Genomic DNA, 19,853 nt, shown 5'->3' on the forward strand with positions numbered 1-19,853 from the left:
GCCTCAGATGCACAACCCCCTGGGTCTCTCCATAGCCTCATGGCCTCGGATGCACAGACCCCCTGGGCCTCTCCATAGCCTCATGGCCTCAGATGCACAACCCCCTGGGTCTCTCCATAGCCTCATGGCCTCAGATGCACAGACCCCCTGGGCCTCTCCATAGCCTCATGGCCTCAGATGCACAACCCCCTGGGCCTCTCCATAGCCTCATGGCCTCAGATGCACAACCCCCTGGGTCTCTCCATAGCCTCGTGGCCTCAGATGCACAGACCCCCTGGGCCTCTCCATAGCCTCATGGCCTCGGATGCATAGACTCCCTTGGACTCTCCATAGCCTCATGGCCTCAGATGATCAGACCCACTGGGCCTCTCCATAACCTCATGGCCTCGGATGCACAGACACCCTGGGCCTCTTCATAACCTCATGGCCTCGGATGAACAGAAAACCTGGGCCTCTCCATAGCCTCATGGCCTCGGATGCTCAGACCCCCTGGGCCTCTCCATGGTCTCATGTCTTCGGATGCACCGACGTCCTGTGCCTATCCATACCCTCATGGCCTTGGATGCACAGACATTCTGGGTCTCCCATAGCCTCATGTCCTCAGATGTACAGACCCCCTGGGCCTCTCCATAGCCTCTTGGCCTCTGATGCACAGACGCCCTGTGCCTATCCATACCCTCATGGTCTCAGATCCTCAGAACCCCTGGCCTCTCCATAGCCTCATGGCCGTAGATGCTCAAACCCCAGGGTCTCTCCATAGCCTCATGTCCTCAGATGCTCAAATCCCCTGGGTCTCCCATAGCCTCATGTCCTCAGATGTACAGACCCCCTGGGCCTCTCCATAGCCTCATGGCCTCGAATGCTCACACCCCCTGGCCTCTCCATAGCCTCATGGCCTCAGATGCTCAAATCCCCTGGGCCTCTCCATAGCTTCCTGACCTCGGATGCACAGACCCCCTGGGCCTCTCCATAGCCTCATGGCCTCTGATGCACAGACCCCCTGGGCCTCTCCATAGCCTCGTGGCCTCGGATGCACAGACCCCCTGGGCCTCTCCATAGCCTCATGGCCTCGGATGCACAGACCCCCTGAGTCTCTCTATAGCCTCGTGGCCTCGGATGCACAGACCCCCCTGGGCCTCTCCATAGCCTCGTGGCCTCGGATGCACAGACCCCCCTGGGCCTCTTCGTCACCTCAGATGCACAGATCCGTGGGAATCTCCTTAGCATGACGTGTCGATCAAAGCAGCGCCTCACACGGAACTGAGCATATCTCCATCCATTGTAATGACACCACTCTTCTCACTATGCCATTGCTTCCCATGGAACCTGTTCCTGCTAACCAACCGCCTCGGGCCTTTTTCACATCATCTACTTTCAAATTACTTTCCCATTATGCACTTACATAGTCAGTTTTTGGAACACAAATAAGGGATTATGTGTGGCCCAGCTGTTAAGATTTCATTTTATTGCAGTTTCTACTCATCGTCAAGCAAATTCACATTCCTGATGACCCCGATTTGGCCACCTGACTGTTAGCTATGCCTCCCAGAGTTGAGACTTCAGATTGGATAAACAAGCCTTCAATGTGTCCGTTAAAAACATCGAACAAGACAGAGCCAAGGAAGATCCCTTTGGTAAAAAATTCATTTTACAGAGCGACCTGTTTCACACACCCAGCAGCCTTCATGGTATAATAATTTGCTCTGATATTTTCTTTAAGCTCAATTCTCTTCTATTTCTTTGAAAAGAAAAACACTAAATTGATTGCACGATGTAGAAATATGTCTCCATCACAGTGGACCTGTGAGTCACTGTGGGGCAGAGAGCGTGCCTGCCGCATCTCTGGGTACACACAGCATGGCTGGGCCTGCGCCTGGACCCCTGTGGTCTGTGGGAAGGCGCATGCACCAGCGGGGCGGCCTTGGGCAACGGACTCCATCTGAGTCAAGCTCCTCATCTGGGGACAGGTGAGGATTAAGAGGACATGGAGTCTGGCAAGGCCTCTGATAAATGGTAGCCGGTTATTGTGAACTAGAGGCCCGGTGCACGAAATTCATGCACGGGTAGGGTCCCTAGGGCTGGCTGGTGATCAGGGCTGATCTGTGGGGTGACTGGTGAGGTGATTGGGGCCCCCACTCACACCCGCCTTGGCCTGGCGCCGCCCGCTCACCTGGTCCACCATCCCACCCCAGTCCTGCTCTCATTGGGGCCCATCAGGGCCGGTATTGCCTCCATTGTTGCCTGCTGCCAGTGCCGCATCTCTGACACCTACCATGTTCCGCATTGCCTCCCGGTGGTCAGCGCACATCTAACTCCTGGTCGGTTGAACTCCTGCCTGTGGGGATAATTTGCATATTAGCCTTTTATTACATAGGATTCTTGGGAATGATTATCAGTTACGACCATAGACCATGTGTCCCTCCGCAGCATTTGTATGTTGAAACCTAATCCCCAGTGCAATGGTATTGGGAAGTGGAGCTTTGGGAAGTGATTAGCTCTGCTCTCATGAATGGAATTAGTGCTCTTATAAAACAGATGCCCAGGGAGCTCCTTCGCGCCTTCCATCGTGTGGGGGGACATGGCGGGAGGACAGCGGAACCAGAAAGCAGGTCCTCACCAGACACCAAGTCTGCCAGCACCTTGATTTTGGCTTCTCCACATCCAGAGCGGAGAGAAAGACATTTCTGTTTATAAGCCACCCTGTCTATGGCATTTTGTTATAGCAGCTCACATGGACTAAGACAGGCTGATGGAGGTCATCTTGTCCTGTGAGGGCGGGACCGAGCCGGACCTTGGCATGGGGTTAAGCTCTGGACCAGGTGGAAGCAATTCTGTCTGTCCCCAATCCTAGGACTGTACAGTGTGTTGCTGCCAACCGTGGGCCATCAGAGTTTATTCAGTCTCCCACTCAGGCAGCTGCTCGTCCCCCCGATTCACAAGAAACCCCAGGAATGCATTCCTCAGGAAGGTTTTCCGACTCCCACGCTGACGCTTGCCCTCCACCCCGCAAGGTTGTTGGCTATTTTAATTTGCTTTGTAACTCCGTCGTTCATGCATTTACTCATCTTAGCCCTGCTAACTCCTGGAGGCCGGCAAATAATGAGTGGACTCCTTTCTGGGGCCTCCAGAGGGCTCTGTAAACAGTACACACTCACAAAATGTTTGGGAATCGGCAGCAAGTCAGAAACAGCGAGCTTAACCTGCTTGAGCCCCACTGTGCTCAGAGGACCCGGGAAGGGTAGGGGCGGCAGGCACCAGTTAGCAGCCGGGGCAGAGTGAGAAGGGCCGTGGGGGAGGCAGCTCAGGAGGCAGGAAGGCAGGTGCACTGGTAAGTCTCCCACCAGGGCACCGGCTATGTGCTTGTAGGCAGGCAGGTGTCAGTAGAGGGGCGCAGGGGCCCTGTGTCGGGATAACCCCTGAGCATGGCATCTGGAGGGCGTGAGTTCCCTGAGCCCTTTCCCCAGGCCCTTCATGGAGTCTGAGCAGCCCGCCCTGCCCTGGTGGGAAGATGGGAGCCAGGAGGCAGCCGAGTGTGCTGAGCAGGGAGGGGCTTGTGTGTTTGGTCCTGGAGGAAGAGACAGAATTAGGTCTTCCAGCTGTGTGCAGGTGTGGAGCCCCGCCCTCTCCCTGCCCCCAACCAGGAGGTTGGAATTATTCGTTCTCTCCCTCCCTCCCCCCGCCCAGGCCCCCGCCGGCATGCGAAGCACTGTCCTGCCTCTGGTGATGCTGGGGCTCCTTCCCACCAGAAGGTCCTCTGAGGCTGCAGGCGGGACAGCAGCAGGCAGCAGCTCTGAGGCTTTGGTACAGCTGGGCCCAAGAGGCTCCCTCCTCGGCCACCAGACGTGACAAATGCTTGGGTCCCTATCACCACCCAGGATGGGCCCGACTGCCCCGCGGCCTCCTAATGGATATGTCCCTCTCACCTCTGCGCCCCTAACCACCACCTCACAGGGAGCCTTTAACCCCTGGCCACCCACTGCCATTCGGGCCTTGTCCAGGATGGCCACCCGCTGCCAAGCTTGGCCCTGCTGGCTCAGACTCCGGGACAGAATGACGCGTTTGTGCCCTCTCCCTCCAGGAGGCTGACATCTGAACAGACTGGTGCTTCCCAGGGATAATGTGTCCCTTGTTCCCCCTGTGGCCCTGGGACCCTGCCTCAGGGGCCCCCAGGCCGAGGCTTAGACTCCTACATGCTCTGGGCCCGGGTGCGAGCCTCGCCCGCTCCAAGCGTCCTTGCAGTATGCTGCTCGGTGAGCGGCGTCTCCTTCCTTGGAACGTGGCTCCCGGTGCAGTGAGGGTCAGGCTAGACCGCCTCCGGGGTCCCTCCCGGTGTGGTGCCTGGTGCCCAGGGCAGAGAAAGGCAGCCGGGGTGGCTGCTGGGAGGCATGCTGGGAGCGGGAGGCCGCAGGGGATAAGTGGGCTGAGGGGCCTCTGAGGAGGTGTGAATGAGGGAGGCAGAGCAGGCCAGTGCAGACAGCCCTGTCCCAGCCCTATCTCCCGTCTGCGGCACCCTCTCCACACCCCGGCCCCGATAAGCGGGTGTGAGACACGCTGCCTTGTGACAGGCCCTCCAGCAGGGAGGGGATGCGGGGGTCCGCGCCACTTCTGAATTCAGACGTCAGCGTCTGCCTCCCCACCCCCACTTCCCTGCCAGGCCGCACAGGCCCAACCCGGCAGGCATCCCAGCCGCCCCTCCGCCCTGCCTCCTCAGGGGTGGTAGGGGACAGGCCTCTCACATGGAGGAGGGCCTCCCTGCCAAGCTTGCTCCTGCTGGCGTGGTGCTGGGCTGGCACTCCAGTGCCTCGCCCTGAGCCCACCTCGAGGCTGGTCTTGTCTCCTCTCCTCCCTGCGGCCCCCGGCTTTCAGTCATCCGCCCTCCACTCTGGCTTTGGGGCCACTGCTCCACCTGGGCTCCCTTCTTTCCTCGAAGGCCCAGCCACTGTCCCCCAGAAGGCCCAGGCCAGAAACACCTTACTCTTTGGTTTGTGGGCAAAGGGTGAGGGAAGCAGAGAAGGCTGGGAGGGAGGGAGACAGAGCTCGGAGGCCCAGGGCAGGGCAGGGAGGCCCACAGGACTGGGGGGGTCTGCAGGAGGCCTCCTCCCGAGGGAGGGGCTTTGTCCAGGCCCCGAGCCCGAAGGCCCTGAATCGGACTTCCTTCCACTTTCTCAAAGGCTCTCTTCGGCCTGCCGTCCAGATCTCAAGATTATGTGGGCTCTCAGGCTGCAACCATTCTGCGCCAGGCAGCCCATCCGTGAGTGTCTGGGTCTCGGCGTGTGCTCATCCTCTGTGTGAGTTCCCATCCACGGTTCCGCTCTCAGCCCTGCCCGGCGTCTGAGGCCGCAGAGCGCCCTGGCTAGGAGCACAGCCGGGCCTGGAGTCACGTGCCAGCGCGGCATGGTGCCAGGCTGGGGGTCTGGGCAAGTTGCGTAACTGCTCCGTGTCTCAGTTTCCCCATCCGTAAACTGACGATGACAGCACGGATGCCGGTGAAATGACCTGGTAGGATGGTTGCAAGCATCCAGTGACTTGATTCGTGTGACGTATTTTGAGCAGTGCCGGGCACAGGGGCGGCCCGCACCGGTTTGGGCCATTATTATTATTCTTGTAAATTTATCTTCATGTAACTTCAAACTTATAGAAAAGTTGCAAGCAATTCCCACATGTCCTTTATGCAGACTCGCCAATTATTTACATTTTATAATCCTCTCTTTCCACATGTGTGTATAATATACCCTGTACCCTGTATTACATAGGTTCTACCCATGGGGTTCTGGGCTCAATCCTCAGTAGGGGGCGTGCAGGAGGCAGCAAATCGATGTTTCTCATCCATGTTTCTATCTCTCTGTCCCCCTCCCTCCCCCTCTCTCTAAAAAAAATCAATGAAACCATATTTTTTTAAAAAGTAACTCTGGGGAAATGCTATGCTCCTCATCAAAGTTGTGCCCACTAGCTTTCACCTGTTGGGGTTTTCTGCTCCGTCTCCTTCTAAACGTACTCATTGGCTCATTCAAACCGGCTCCGGTGTCTTTCCACCCGTCTCCACCCTTTCTGAGCCCTCGCTCGCTCTCTAGCACAACAAGCCGTCCCAGGCTCATCTTGTGTTTGCTCTGGCCTTGAGTCAGCCGCTCCACCAAGGAGTCCCAGGACCTTTTCCTGGAGAATGGCCTTTAGAAACCACGATCTGCGTGCCGCGTGTGCTCATGGAGACCGGTGTTGTATTGCTTCTTGTTGACCGTCCTTCTTATCTGTCCACGTGGGTGTGATGCTGGGGGGGGGGGGGGCGAAGCACTGAGACACGGCAGCGCAGAGACGGGAGGGGGAAGGAGCGAGGTGGCCCAGAGGTCTTTCCCGCCTTCTCTCTCCTTCCTTCCCCTCTTCCTCATGACCTCATCTCCTCTTTCTTGGCCAGAGCTCCTCCGCAGACGCCAGCTGTGGGAACCTCGGGGACCATTTCCCCAGCTCCGTGCGTGGTATCAGAGGCAGAGAACTATGTGACCTTCGTGTGTGAGCAGCCAAAGGCAGAGATAATTTACGAGAAAGTTTTTGCTTAGAGCAGCCCGGTGACAAGGTGATGGGGGAAGACACATTTGGAAGGTTTCCACCTGGAAGCGTTCCTCTCCCCGCAGGAGAAGCACTCAGACCAGAGCCGGTGCTGAGGCCGCGGCTGGGGTGCCGCTGGGGGGCCTGCTCTCCAAGTCAGCCTCGGGGGGCTCGGGGACCAGCAGGGAGGAGGAGGCGCCCAGGACGGCCCTCTTGCCGGGTCTATAGGAAGCACGTACAGTCAGATTCAAGGCCTCCTCTCCCTAAGACCCCTGGTGCACAAAGCTGGCCCCATTTACAGAAGGAGCCCAGAGCCCCTGGGAGGGGAAATGAGGGCCCTGGGCCAGAGGCTTCTGAAATGAAATTATCTTGAGAAAAGCAGGAGTCTGGTGGTGACCGAGGTTTACAACAGGGGCTGCCCGTGTTTCCTGCAGTCAGGTGACTTTAGCCTGGCTTTGGCGTGGCTTTAGTGTGGCTTTGGCGTGGCTTTAGCATGGAGTGAGGCTGCTGTTGGGATTCTGGAGACTGCCTGGCTGAGATGGTGCTTGTGCTCTGGGCTGGGGACTGGGGTTATTCGTCCACAGGACTGTCACCCACAGATGAGGTAAAGCGGGGACCCCCAGGGGCTCCCCCGGACTTTGAGGAACGGTGCTGGGCCCTGGGAGGCATCAAAGTGTCCTCAGCAGTGACGTGGCAGTGCTGTTCGGACCCTGGACGCCGGCCCCTATTCTGTTTTTTAAACAATTCCAGCAGAAGGTGGCGCTTCCTCAGGGAGGTACGGGGTGGACCAGGCCAACTCCTGGGTGGCGAAGAGAAGTTAAGCGTGACTCGAGGCCACCTGGCGGCTCTGAGCTCCGGGGCAGAGCCCACCGCTGCACTCACAGCCACGAGAGGCCGCGTTCCCCATCGCCAGCGAGGTCCTGGGACCTCTACCTGTAGGCGCTTGTGCTGTTCACGGTAGACGTAGGAGGCAGCCTCAGGGGGCATGGGACCTGGAGCTAATTCTTGGATAGAGGAGCCCCATTGAATTGTCTGCCCTGCTTGCCAAGTGCTCACTAAGGCAGATGTGGGGGGCCAGAGGCCAGAGGAGCCGCCGCACCTCTGGGTGCCCTGCCTACCACGTTAGTAGCCTGATAGCTCCCGGTTTCCTTCCTGTCCCCATCCGGGTCCAGGCCACCATCATCTGTCCCGACAGAGGCCTGTTCCTTTCTTCATTCTTGTCCCCCACCAACCTTTCCCTTGAGCAGGAGGTGGGATCTTTCTAAAGTACAAGCCAGTCAGCACACACACCCCTCCCTCCAAATCATACGTACCTACAACAACGAACCCCTCGGGCAGCTCCCCGGCCTTCGGGTCACTCTCCTTCAGGGCTGGGTCCAGCCACGTGGGCCCCCTTCCTATTGGGGCTTGGGCCACGCCCCTCCCGCCTCAGGACCCTTCCATCTGCTCTTCCCTTTGCCTGGACACGCGCCCTCAGGTCAGCAAACGTGTGTGTGTGTGTGTGTGCGCGCGTGCGCGCGTGTGTGTGTGTGTGTGTGTGTGTGTGTGTCTGTCTGTCTCTCTCTCTGTTTCTCTCTCTCTCTCTCTCTCTCTTTCTCTCTCTCTCTCTCTCTTCCATCGAGGCCTTTCCGGCCCGTGGCCTGGGTATTCCTGCTCCCTACATGTTGTTCTTGGCCCCCACAGTTTTGTAACCGGAAACAGCCTTTGTTAGTGGATTCCGAGGTCAATGTCTTTCCAGAACTTGACTGAGTTACATGAGGGCGGCCTTGTCTGCGTTGGCTCATCGGTATAACCCAGTTTCCGATGCCCAGGTGTGTTTGCTAACAGAAGGAACAGGCGCCTCCGTTTCCCCGCTGGCCCCATCACCTAGTGGGCGTGAGTGAGGAAGGGGACCTCTGGCTCCGGGTGTGCTGCCACTGCCATGGGTCCTGGGTGCACCGCGGGCATCAGCCCTGACGGCCGGGCGTTGGCCCCACTGCTCAGCGTTCATTGCTCCTGCAAAGGTCACGGTCTCCACAGGAGCGAGGGGGAATGGGTCATGCGGCAGGGGGCGGGTGGGGGCAGACGCCGGGCTTCCCGTGGGCCTATCCTTGGGGCCGGCGGGGGGTCCCTAGCTGGGGCATAGGAGCAGAGAAATGGACTTGGGGGCTCTGTGGCTGGGGCCTGGCAGCAGGTGGGTGGTGAGGGTGGTGGCTGCCCCTGAGGAGAAGAGTTCCTGGGCGGCCAGGGTGCCAAGGGCTGGTGGCAGGGCGGGCTGGGCGGGGCTGCCCACAGCTGAGGAGGTGACAAGGAGGGTGAAGTACATGCTTATGGGAGTGAAGGACTGGGGGGTGGGAAGGGCCCAGCTTCATGTCCCCCACCCTCCACCTCCCGACCCAGCCAGGCTCCTTGCTCTGACCTTCCTCACCCTCCTGATCTCCGCCCCTCAGTGCCTCCCATTCTCCCTGCTCTGGACTTCTGGAACCTCCGGCCTCCAGCCTCCCTCACCCCCTGAGCTCTCCCAGCTTCCAGGCCCTCAGCTCCCCAGTCCCCACCCCGGCCCGTCCTGCCAGTGGCCTGGGCCCCGCTGGCCTGCCCTTCTCTCATCACCTCCTCCTCACTCCCTGTGGCACCCTGGCCCCGGCCCAGATCTGTGTGGACTGATTGCCCAACACTCCTGCCCTCCTCCCGCCTCACTGGATCCCTCCCTTGGGATCCAGCTTTCCTCCAGAGGTCAGGCGGGGTGAGGGTGGGGATGATGGGGGTCTGGCCCATCTCGAGCTGTGGAGCTGAGCTGGAAAGTGGGGGGAAGGGAGGGCGGGGAGGACATACTGAGCCACTATGGGGCAGGGGGTGTCCCTACAAAGGCTATGCCACCTTTCTCAGCCTCCCAGGTCTATCGGTCTTGCCTGGTGTCACCTGCCCTCCCCAGTTCTTCCTCCGTCTCCCCAGTCCTTCTAGCTTCTCATGGCCCCTCTCGCTGGTGCCTGAGGAGCTGGGCCTGGGCCATTCTGTGGGACAGGAGTTTGGGAAGCTTTTCAATGCTGTGTAACTGCCAGGGTGGCTGTGGGGGTGCTTCTGAGTGGCTGTGGGGGTGCCCCTGGGTGGCTGTGGGGGTGCCCCTGGGTGGCTGTGGGGGTGCCCCTGGTAGAGGAAGAGATAGACCTGTAAGGAATGTGTCAGTAAACAGAGAGCGATGCTGGACACCAGGGGGTGTCACTGTAGAAGGGACTTAGAGATTGTCCCCAACAATTAACAGACGCAAACACAGGGCTCCGCAGAGGGAACTGGGATAGACGAGAACAACGTAGGGGTTAGGAATAATAATGGTCATGATCCTGCTGGACATTCACTGAGTGCTTACCAGGTACCAGGGTAACTGTAAATGCTCTCCATTATGTAAACGATGTCTCGCTTTATCCAATGCTCGCACTACCCTAGGAGGTAAGTATGTTTATGCCCATTCCCCAGACGAGGAAACGGAGGCCAGCAGCACAGTGACGGCACTTTCTCTAGCTCATACGGAGAGCCCGCGAGCCGTGGGATGTGGTCCCACTGCTCAGGGAGCCTTGCTCCTTCGGATGAGGATCTAAGTAGGGAAAGCATTTGTTTCGAGCTCCTTAAGAACAACGGCAGCCCTTTCACCAAAGAAGATAGAAGAATGGCCAATAATCGCATGAGAAGGTTCTCAACAGCCTCAGTCATCAGGGAAATGCAAATTAAAATTATATTATCCACCCGTTCGTGTGGCTAAAACTAAAGAACAAATAAAAAGATCGACAACACCAAACGTTGGCATGGACATGGCGCAACTGGAACTCCCATCGCGGGTGGGAATAAAAAACAAACCACCACTTTGGAAAACATCTCACAATGTCTTGTACAGTTAAACAGACACTCATCCTCTGACCCCGAGATTCACCTCCCAGGTATTTACCCAACAGATAAAAACATACGTCCGTGCACCTACCTGAACACAAATGTCCATAGCAGCTATATTCATGAGAGCAACACATGTCCCTCAACTACTAAATGGAAAATAAATCGTGGTATGTCCACATGATGGAATACCACGCAGCAATGCAAAGGAGCAAACCAACACACCCAACAACACGGGGGAGTCTCAAGTGCATTATGCTGCGTGACAGCAGCCAGGCCCAAGAGGCTGCGTGCATATTCACTCATGTCTATGAACTCTCCGGAAAAAGCAAGTCTGTGGGCGCAGAAAACAGCTCCGTGGCTGCCAGGGCCTGGGGCTGGGGAAGGGGCTGCCTATAAAGGAACGTGAGGGAACCTCTTGGCGCGATGGGAATGTCTACTATCTTGACTTCGGTGTGGCTGTTCTGCTTATACATTTGTCAAAACTCATCACACGTGCATTTAAAAAGGGTGAATTTTGCTTTAAGTAAATTACACCTCACTGAGCCTGCTTGAAGTACGGAAACAGTGGGTCGGAGAGGGTTGAAAATAGCATGGTCGTGGTTGTCTCATTGCCCAGGTGACATTTGAGAGAAGACTTGAAAGAGAAAGGAGGTGTCATCTCTGGGAAGAGTGTGTCCGGCAAAGGGAATAGTGGGTGCTGAAGTCCCGAGGCCGGTGGGGCTCAGTCTGGGCGGGGACCAGCCAAGAGCTGGTGGGGCTTAGTGGGGGGTACCAGATGGCTGCAGGACTTAGGCAGGGCTGGGGGCTGGGGCAGATCATGGGACAAATTCTGAGCAGAGCAGTGACATGGTGCCTTTGAACAGACCACCGAGCGGCTGCTGTGTTGAAAACAGTCTGGGCAGGACCTGTTAAGAGGCCTTTGCGAGAATCCAGGCAAGAGAGGATGGTGGCTCAGACCAGCATGGAGGCAGCAGAGGTGTTGAGAAGTGGTTGGACTTGGAATATATTCTGAAGGCAGAGCCAACAGGATTTCCTGCCGGATTGGATGTGGGGTGTGTGTGAGAGAGAGAGGAGGCAGGGATGACGCCAAGGTTTCTGGCCTGAGCCGCTGGAAACGCAGCCAGGCACCCCCGAGGGGGCTGTGGACCCGTTTCACTGTCCTTGGGGGCCTGCGGCTGAAGTCAGGACAGAGTCAGAAGGGCGGGGCTCCGCCTGCTCCCGGCTCGGGGGCTCAGGGAATGGGCTGCACATGCTGGTTATTCCATTACCTTTTATTTATTGGCCTTATTGGCTGTGGTCATTTCCTCATCGTCTCCTGTCCGGAGAGACTATAAATGTGATGGATTGACACAGGATGCAGGAGGCCCAATTATTGCTGTTAAGCCGGCCTCTCTTCTTGGTCAAGCCTCCCATCACTCCACCGTCCCCGCGCCCCTCCCCCAGCCCTGCACATAGTAGCAGCCCCGTCCCTGGCCTTCCAGGAAGAGGGAGTGCAACCTGAGAGGGTGAGTGGCAGACAGCTGGTGCCCCGGGAGACACAGCTCCAAGGATAACTGCTGGAGCCGGCTCAGCCCCCTGGCCGGTCACACCTAAAACCCCAGCACCTGCTCTCCGAGGCGCTGGCCCCAGAGGCCGGGCACCGAGCAGGGAGGGAGCCGGGACGTACCGCCTGCCGGTCAGCCCACATCAGGGCGAGGGGCGCTGCTTGGACCCGTACCACGCATGTCTGGAATCCTCGCCGCCGGCCTGTCTCTCCACAAGGCGGGGATGACGGGGCTTTTCTCTCCGGCAGCAGGTGCCTGGCAGCTGCCCAGGGATGCCAGCTCTGTGAGCTGGCACGGGAGGAAGTGCTTGTCAGGGTGGTCATTACACGTGCCGGGCTCAAGCTGGCCCGGCCCCACCTCTGCCTTGGGACACGGCAGGGGAGTGGTGCCCCCCCCCGCGGGGCTCCCAGGGTCCCACTGATACAGATGCCCCTCGCCCCAGAGCTGGGCAGCTGCCAGCCCCTGAGTGTCATTTCTGAATCAAGTCCCCTCTGGCCTGTCTGCCTGCCTCTGTCCCTGGGAATGTCCTGAGGAACCTGGTACATGGGGGGTTGGGAAAGGAAGCTTGAGGTACATGCCTGGGTTCCAGGCACGCCCCTCCCCCACTTACCAGGGACCCTCATTCCTGAGCCTTGAGTGTGTACACGCACATGCATCCGAGCATGTCTCCATGTATGTAGTGAGGATCTCAAGTAGCCCTGTGTCTGACCTCCTTCCAGAAGAAAGAAGTGTGGGAGGTGGGAGGGCTGGTGAGAAAAGGGGCGGGGCCTCTGAGGACAGGAAGAATCACGTAGAGGAGAGGATCCAGGTGAATTCGGTGCAGAGACCGTGAACTTGACTGGGTTGTCTCTTCTCCTGATCTGTGCTACGCACTGGGGTGGGTTTGAGAGCCTGGAGTCCAGGGGCCCGTCTGGCCAGGCCTGGCCCAGCTCTCAGATTTGGGGACCCCCATGCAATGCCGTGGGCTCAGAGCCCTTAGGCGTGGAGGCGCTGCTGGCACAGATGCTCCAGGAGGTGGCTGGGGCATCGGCCCCAGGCCTGGGCTCCCTGAGCCAGCAGCAGGGCTTTGCTCTCTGTGGCTGCCCGTCCCATGCCCGCCTGTAGGAGGCCTGTGCCCTCCCCCTGCCCCCCCTGGCCTCTGCTGAGTCTCGTGGCTCAGGGCTGGCGGGCGGACGAGCTGCTGGCACGGGGTTAGGGAGCTGCCAGTGCCGCGGCCCCAGGGTGACAGCTGACGTCTGTCCAGGAGCATCTATCTCCCTGCCAAGGGCTGAGCGGCCTGGCCGCATGCCTTCCCGCTGACACAGGACCCACGTCCATCCCTCAGAGCTGCCCGCCGCCTGGACCCCGGCCTCACCCCGGAGCGGCCGGCGACAGCTGTGGCATTGCTCCCAGCACAAGGCCCCGCTCCTGCCTCCCTCCAGATGAGCCCGCCGCACCCCAGGCCAGGGGCAGACCCCACAGAACAGAGAACCCCAGACCTCAACCCTCGGTTCCCAGAACGATCGATGGGGAAGCCACCGCGCTGACCCTGAGCAGGGCCGTCACGTCCGGGAGCTTGTGAGAGAAGAGGCCTGACCCCCTCACAGCTCATGGTGGGCGCAGCTTCCTTCCCGCCCCCCTCAAGGCTCCCTGCAGAGCTCCTGAGTCCCGGCTGCAACGGGAGCGAAACAGACACGCCCCTGTCCTCATGTTGCTTTCGCTCTTTCACCGGGATTTCTAGTAAGAAATAGATTTCCCATCACCATCCAGGCACACACAGGCACTCCCCAAGGTTTCTATGCAGCCGAAGCAACAGGTTCACAAAACAGCCTCCTCCTGGCCACATGGAGACGCCGCTACTGACAAGTCCGATATTCTTTTTAAAGAGCGGGGCTTGAAAAGGAGGATCCCTGCAACACTTTCAACAATAAAGATTTAACAAAGAAAACAATGAAGAGCTGGGCTTGGCCCACGACCCAGGACGTGGCCTGCCCTTTGCAAGGCCCCCGTCGTCGTTGGGAAAAGATGATTAGACAGCGCCACAGGGGGTTGCAACGGACTGTCCCTGCTCCGGTTTTGACCCAAGAACTGAAACCAAGGGTTTCGGGGTGCCACACGAGTCTGTCCTATGGGGCTTGTTAATAAGGGAAGTGGGGCCAGACACGGGCCTGCAGTCACATCAGGTCCCCTGTAAAAAGGGGGCCAAGGAAGCGGAGGGCCTGGAAATCTGTTGGCTGGTTTCTTTGGAGAAAACTGTCCAGAGATTCCAGGACCCTGTGGCCTTCCCTTGGGGAAGAGCCGGGGGTGAGGGTGGGGAGGATGTTACCTTTGAACCCAGGCCTGCGAGGGCCTTCCAGGGCCTTCTGGGAGCACTTTGACTTGTCGGAGACGTGGAGGACCGGGCCTCGCTTGGCTGAGAAGGAGCTCAAGTGGATAGGAGCCGGGGTCCTGCAGAGAGGGTCTTGGCCAGCTGCTCTGGGGGTGCGTGGAACACGCTGCGGCCGGGGCAAACGCTCCGGGTGCTTCCTGTGGGCAGAGGTGGCAGGTGGAGAGAGGGCCCGTGTGTGCACCATGACAGGGCCACTGAGAAGGTTGCGGCCTTGGCAGGAAGAGGCTGGGGATGGACCCTCAGGTGCCCAGGGGCAAAGGAAGGGGTCACAGGGGCCCCCGGAAAGGAGTGCATCTCCTGGGCTGAGAGACGTGCGGGGGGTCACCCCGAAGAGAGTTCCTCGAAGACGCCCCTGCCTGGCCGGGGAGGAGGAGCTGCCCTGCCCCCTTAGCCGGGACTGCGCAGGGACTGGACGCCCTCAGGAAGCGGCTGAGGCTAGTTACAAGGCCCGGGGCGTGTGGGCTGCTGTTCTTTTACCCAAGACGGAGCCAAGGGCCACAGGACCAGCCCGGCTCATCCAGGGCCAGGAAGATGACCTGCGCGAATCAAACCCGGAGGGCCCGAGGGACAGAAGCAAGGGCTGGGTTCCAGGACGCTGGGGCTCATGCTTGCTTACTGTGGGCTTCGCTGGCGTTCGCAAGGGGAAGGGAGAGAGCTGTGACAAGGGCAGTACCAGGAGTGGGGGCGAGTGATGGGGGCGGGGGTTGGGTGCTGGTCACCGAGGGAGGACTCCCGGAGGAGACATTAAAATGAGGCCTCTTTGAGAGATTTTAGCAACGTCTGAAGCCTGAGCCAGGGCAGGCCATTCGTAGGAGAAAAGCTGCTGCAAACAGCTTGGGTGGGGGGGGGGGGAGCTGCAAATAGGGTGGGGCAGGGGTCTCAGGGAATCCCCAGGGCGGAGCAGTGTGCCCGGGGTAATGCACACTCAGACCTGGCTGCCAGTCAGCCCTGCAACAGGGGAGGCCCCAGCAAGGAACAATGACTCTTGCGAGCACCCCTGCCTGGGAGAAAGCTGCCCCCGAGTTCCTGCCCCGATGCCAGACAATCCAGTTCCTCACCTCACTGTGTCTGGGTCCCCGGCGCTGGAGCTCAGAAGAAGCGGGACCGTGTAAGTTTGTGCGCGGGCCCCTTAAGAGGAACACCTGGGATTCCAGCAGCCTCCGTGTCACTCAGCCCAAATCCCGCAGGTTTTTGCTGGGACCCTGCGCTCCGCCCGTTTTGTGCCTCTGCCGTCCTACTATTCTCAACGTGCTTTCTTCTTCACTTCTCTCGTTGCAGGACTTCCATTCAGCCAGCTTTCAGGCGGTTCTGAATGATGGTTGTTCTGTATTTTAGTTGTAATTTTGATGTGGTTGCGGGGAGGCGGCGAGTACAGGCGTTTACCTGCGCCGCCATCTTCCCAATTCAATCTCTCAAACAAGCTGCAGCTGGTGATCACGTGCCCCAAACCTATCAATAAAAGGCCCGAGACCCGGCTCCAGCACCAGCGGGCCTTGCTTCACAGCTGGGCCTCACAGCCAATTGGCCTGGAGGTCAACTCCTCCCAGAGATGCCAACAGCAATCAAGGATCAACTACAAGACTGTGCACACAGCCCACACAGGGGCACACCCAGAGGGCCCAGCTCAGGTGACAGGGGTCAGGGGGGGGCTGAGCCTCTGGGCCCTACAGGACACCTACTACACAAGGCCACTCTACCAGGAGACATAGCAGCTCTACCCAATACATAGAAACAAATACAGGGAAGCCGCCAAAATGCTAAAACAAGAAAACATGTTACAAATGAAAGAAATGGAAGCAAGCACACTACTGGGTACATGCTCAAAACCATGGTTATCAGGTTACTCAAGGGTCTTCAGGAGGCTTTCAAAGATCTGAGTGAGAATGTCAAAGACACGAAAAAGGACCAACCAGAAATTAAGCATTCAAATCCATCTCTATCAGCAATCGGATCTAAAAATCAAAATAAATGAGCAAGAAATCTAACGAACAAAATAAACTGGTGAATAAAACAGAATCAGAGGCATGGAAGCGTGGAACAGACTGAGGAATCTCAGAGGGAAGAGGGGAAGGGGGTGGGAAGAGATTAACAAAGATCTCACCTATGGACACAGACCATAGGGTGGGGAAGGCCTGCAGTGGGGCGGGAACCAGGTGGAGGGAAGCAATGGGGGGGGGGGAGAGGGACATGTATGTTACTCTCAACAATAAAGTTTAAAAAGCAAAACAAAACCAAACCCATGAGCCCTGAAGGCCGCGTGGAAAGGAGAATAGTGTCGGGGACTGGGGAGGCTGAGCCGCTGGGCCCTACGGGACACCAGGCCACTCTCCCAACTCCAGGAGACATAGCAGCTCCACCTAAAGCACAGAAACAAACACAGGGCAGCAGCCTGCGGGAGCTGGAGAGGCCGAGAGGCCGAGGAGAGAAATGTGGTTACGAGTTGGCAGAGCCGGAGGCTCTGGGAGGGGTGTGCCTTGATCCCGAAGCAACAGGAAGCCACTGGAGGGTTTTATCCAGGAGGCGATGATCTGGGATTAAAATATTCTGGTAGCCGAGTCGTTTGGAATGGCGGAGGTCAGAGGAAGGGAAGCCATGAGGGAGGTGCTGGCCTCCACCGGGGAAGCAGCAGCAAGGCAGACCAGGGTGGGGTTTTAAAGACGCTGAGAAGGTAGTGCCAACAGGGCGTGGACTGGGCGAGTGGGCGCGGGAAAGCCTGCAGTGGTAGGGGCCTCTGAGGGGGTACCTTCACCAACAGGCGTAGGGGCGAGATGGAGGAGCTCAGGGCTGGGCGGGTTGGGCTTCCTTAAAGCATGGCAGGGGGTGAGGGGTTTCCCGCTCTTCCTGCAAGAGGGCCCAGGGCCTAAAGACCTTGCTCATTCAGTCAGACACTGGAAAATATGCCCCCAGGAGAGGCAATCCAAGGACTGGAGGGAACCCTGGAGGGGGTGGCGCCTCGGGTGCCTGAAGCACTGAGGATTTCCAGAAGCAGCTGCTGTCCCCCGAGTTCAATGCTGGGATGGACGGGACCCACAGAGGAGGATGGAGGACGGAGAAGGCTCTGCTGCATCCAGCCACAAGGAGGCCCTGCTTTTGGTGGGGCGCTGGGGGGCAGCAGAGAGGAGAGGGGTGGAGGGGCGGAGAGGAAGCCAGGGTCCAAGCCTGGCTCGAGGCACAGGTGCCACCATCTGGCTGTTCTCCACGGCAGCTGCCCCTTCCTACATCCACCTTTCCAGATCCTTCCTATGGTGTGAGCCCCCAATCCCGGTCCTCCCGCTCTGCCAGGCCCCAGCCCAGAATCCTGGGAGGCCCGGCCCGGCCCGGGGTCCCCTGGTGGGGCAGACTGCTCCGCCCACTGCACACTTTCCCCAGCCTCCTTCCCAGGAAGACACCTGGGAGTCCTGCATGGTTCTCGGACCCCGCCCGCTCTCCCCAAACCCCTCTGTGTCCGGTGTGTTTGGGGGGGGGTGGGGTGGGGATGGGGGTGGGAGGGGTGCAGGACCAGGCTCCTCGGGCCTCATCAAATCCCTGCGCAGGAACAGAGCCAGACCAGGTCATGGAAGCCATTTATTGGTTTGTTTTAAAAATATGTATCTTATTTACACACAAAGTTTGGTGAGAAGTGCTCGGTTAGTTCAGACAACAGCTGGCACCCGACGCTCGTCCCTCCCTCCCTTTTCCTACCCTCTTCTCCCCTCCTGCCAGCCATTGTACAGTTCTAGAAAAAAAAAAAAAAAAAAAGAGCCACACTAAAAGCTAAGGAGTCAGGCCTCGCCCGTCCCTGCCCGTGACCACACCGTCCGCGGCTCCTGGCGCTGCCAGCGGCCAGCCCCGGGCACCAGGCACCTGTCTCAGGCTCCGGGCTGGCCACCCAACACCACAGGCTCCTTCCGGCAGCTGGGCTGGCAGCCGGCGCCGCCCCAGCCGCATTCCCGCCCGTGCAGGGTGCGGAGTGCAGGGCGGGACCTCCCTCTCCAAGGCTGAGAGCCAAGCACAGAGATCTACAAAAATAAGATTTCCACCCGGAGGAGTGCCGCTGGGACAGTTCAAACCTGGTCCCGCGCTGGACGCAAAGGGAACGGGGGGAGGAGGGAAATCACTGGAGTGGAGTGGGGCTGGGGCTGGGGTGACAAGGGGAATTGTAATACTTGACTCCCTGGCAACGCCACCGGCAGTGCCATGAGCTCAGAACGTCCAGCCCTCTGACAGCTCGGAGAGGTAGGTTGGGCTTCCCGGGCGGCCGAGAGGTGGCCTGTGAGGTTGGATGCCCCGCGGAGGGTGGGCGGCCTTGCTGGAGAGCTGGAAGGGGGCAGCCGAGCTCCTGCCTGCTCAGGCTCCGCCCACCCGCCAACGCTGTCCCTCTCAGGGTGACAGCTCCCTACAGGAAAAGATTTGCATATGCTAAATAGGATTGTCAGCAGCTGAAGAGGCCCCCAGGGGGTTACTGGGTTAGAAAAAGTGTTTTTCCCTGAAAAAGCCTTCGGACAAGACCTGTGGGACAGCCTGGACCCTCCCCCAGGAGGTCCTGCGTGCAGGTGCCACCAGGACCCCAAGCTGAGCCGGAGGGGCTGGGCCAAGGCCACGCTGTTCCCTTCCCAAGGGGTCCCCTGGTTCATTCCCCTCCCGGGGCACGGGAACAGGCCTGCTCACCCCTGCAGAGGACCCAGGCTGCCCTCCCCACTCCCACGCGGCTGCGTTTGGAGAGGGGCTGGGACCACACGGGCATCACCTCACCCCCATGGACAGAGGGAGGAAGTCCGGAAAGGGACCTCTGGCCATGATAACAGGTTCCCCTCTTCACATGGGCGAAGGGCTGTTGAGCTCCTTAGCCCCAACCCCACGGGGCTCCGCCTCTGTACCCAGCCTGTGGGCAGGGTCTGCCAGGCTCGGGAGCAAGAACAGCTGGGTGCCAGGCCGAGGGTGGGCCGGCTTTCCCTCAGGCCGGTCAGTTTTATGTTAATACTCGTACAGAGGCCACGCGTCAGCCCCCAGGACCAGCCCTGGGACCCAGGCAACTCCCTTCCGGCAGCCTTTTGCTTTTGTAGAACTGGCCCTCGTAAGCTGCTTTTCCGTGTGTCCTACTAGGTCCTGCCTAAAAAACGGGAAAACGGGGCCTTGGGGACAATGGAAGGCCGGAGCGAGTCCCCGCTGACAAGACGCCCACCCTGGGGCTGGGAGGAAAGGTCTGTCTCCTTTGGGCTGGGCCAGGGGGGGCTCCCTGGCCCTCGTCTGAGAGCAGCTGGTGTGTGGCCCGTGTGTGCACATGTGTGTGAGAAGAGGGGTTCCGCCCTCCTGGTTCTGCAGCCCGAGCGGCAGGGGGACCCCCCCTTGCTGCAGTGAAGGCTCGTGGGAGCCACACCGATCCCACTTCTGCTTTGAGAACAGAGTCCCGGCAGCCGCGCACACCTGCTCAGAGTTTGGGAGAGCAGTGTGAGTTGCCGCCCAGGTCCACGGAAACAACGTTAGTTCTTTGCTCAAGTAAAAAAATATCAAATATAATAAATTTATGAAAGCCATTCATTCACAACATCTAGAGTCTTCGT

Source organism: Eptesicus fuscus, chromosome 18 (assembly GCF_027574615.1).
Source record: "Eptesicus fuscus isolate TK198812 chromosome 18, DD_ASM_mEF_20220401, whole genome shotgun sequence".
Lineage (NCBI taxonomy): Eukaryota > Metazoa > Chordata > Mammalia > Chiroptera > Vespertilionidae > Eptesicus > Eptesicus fuscus.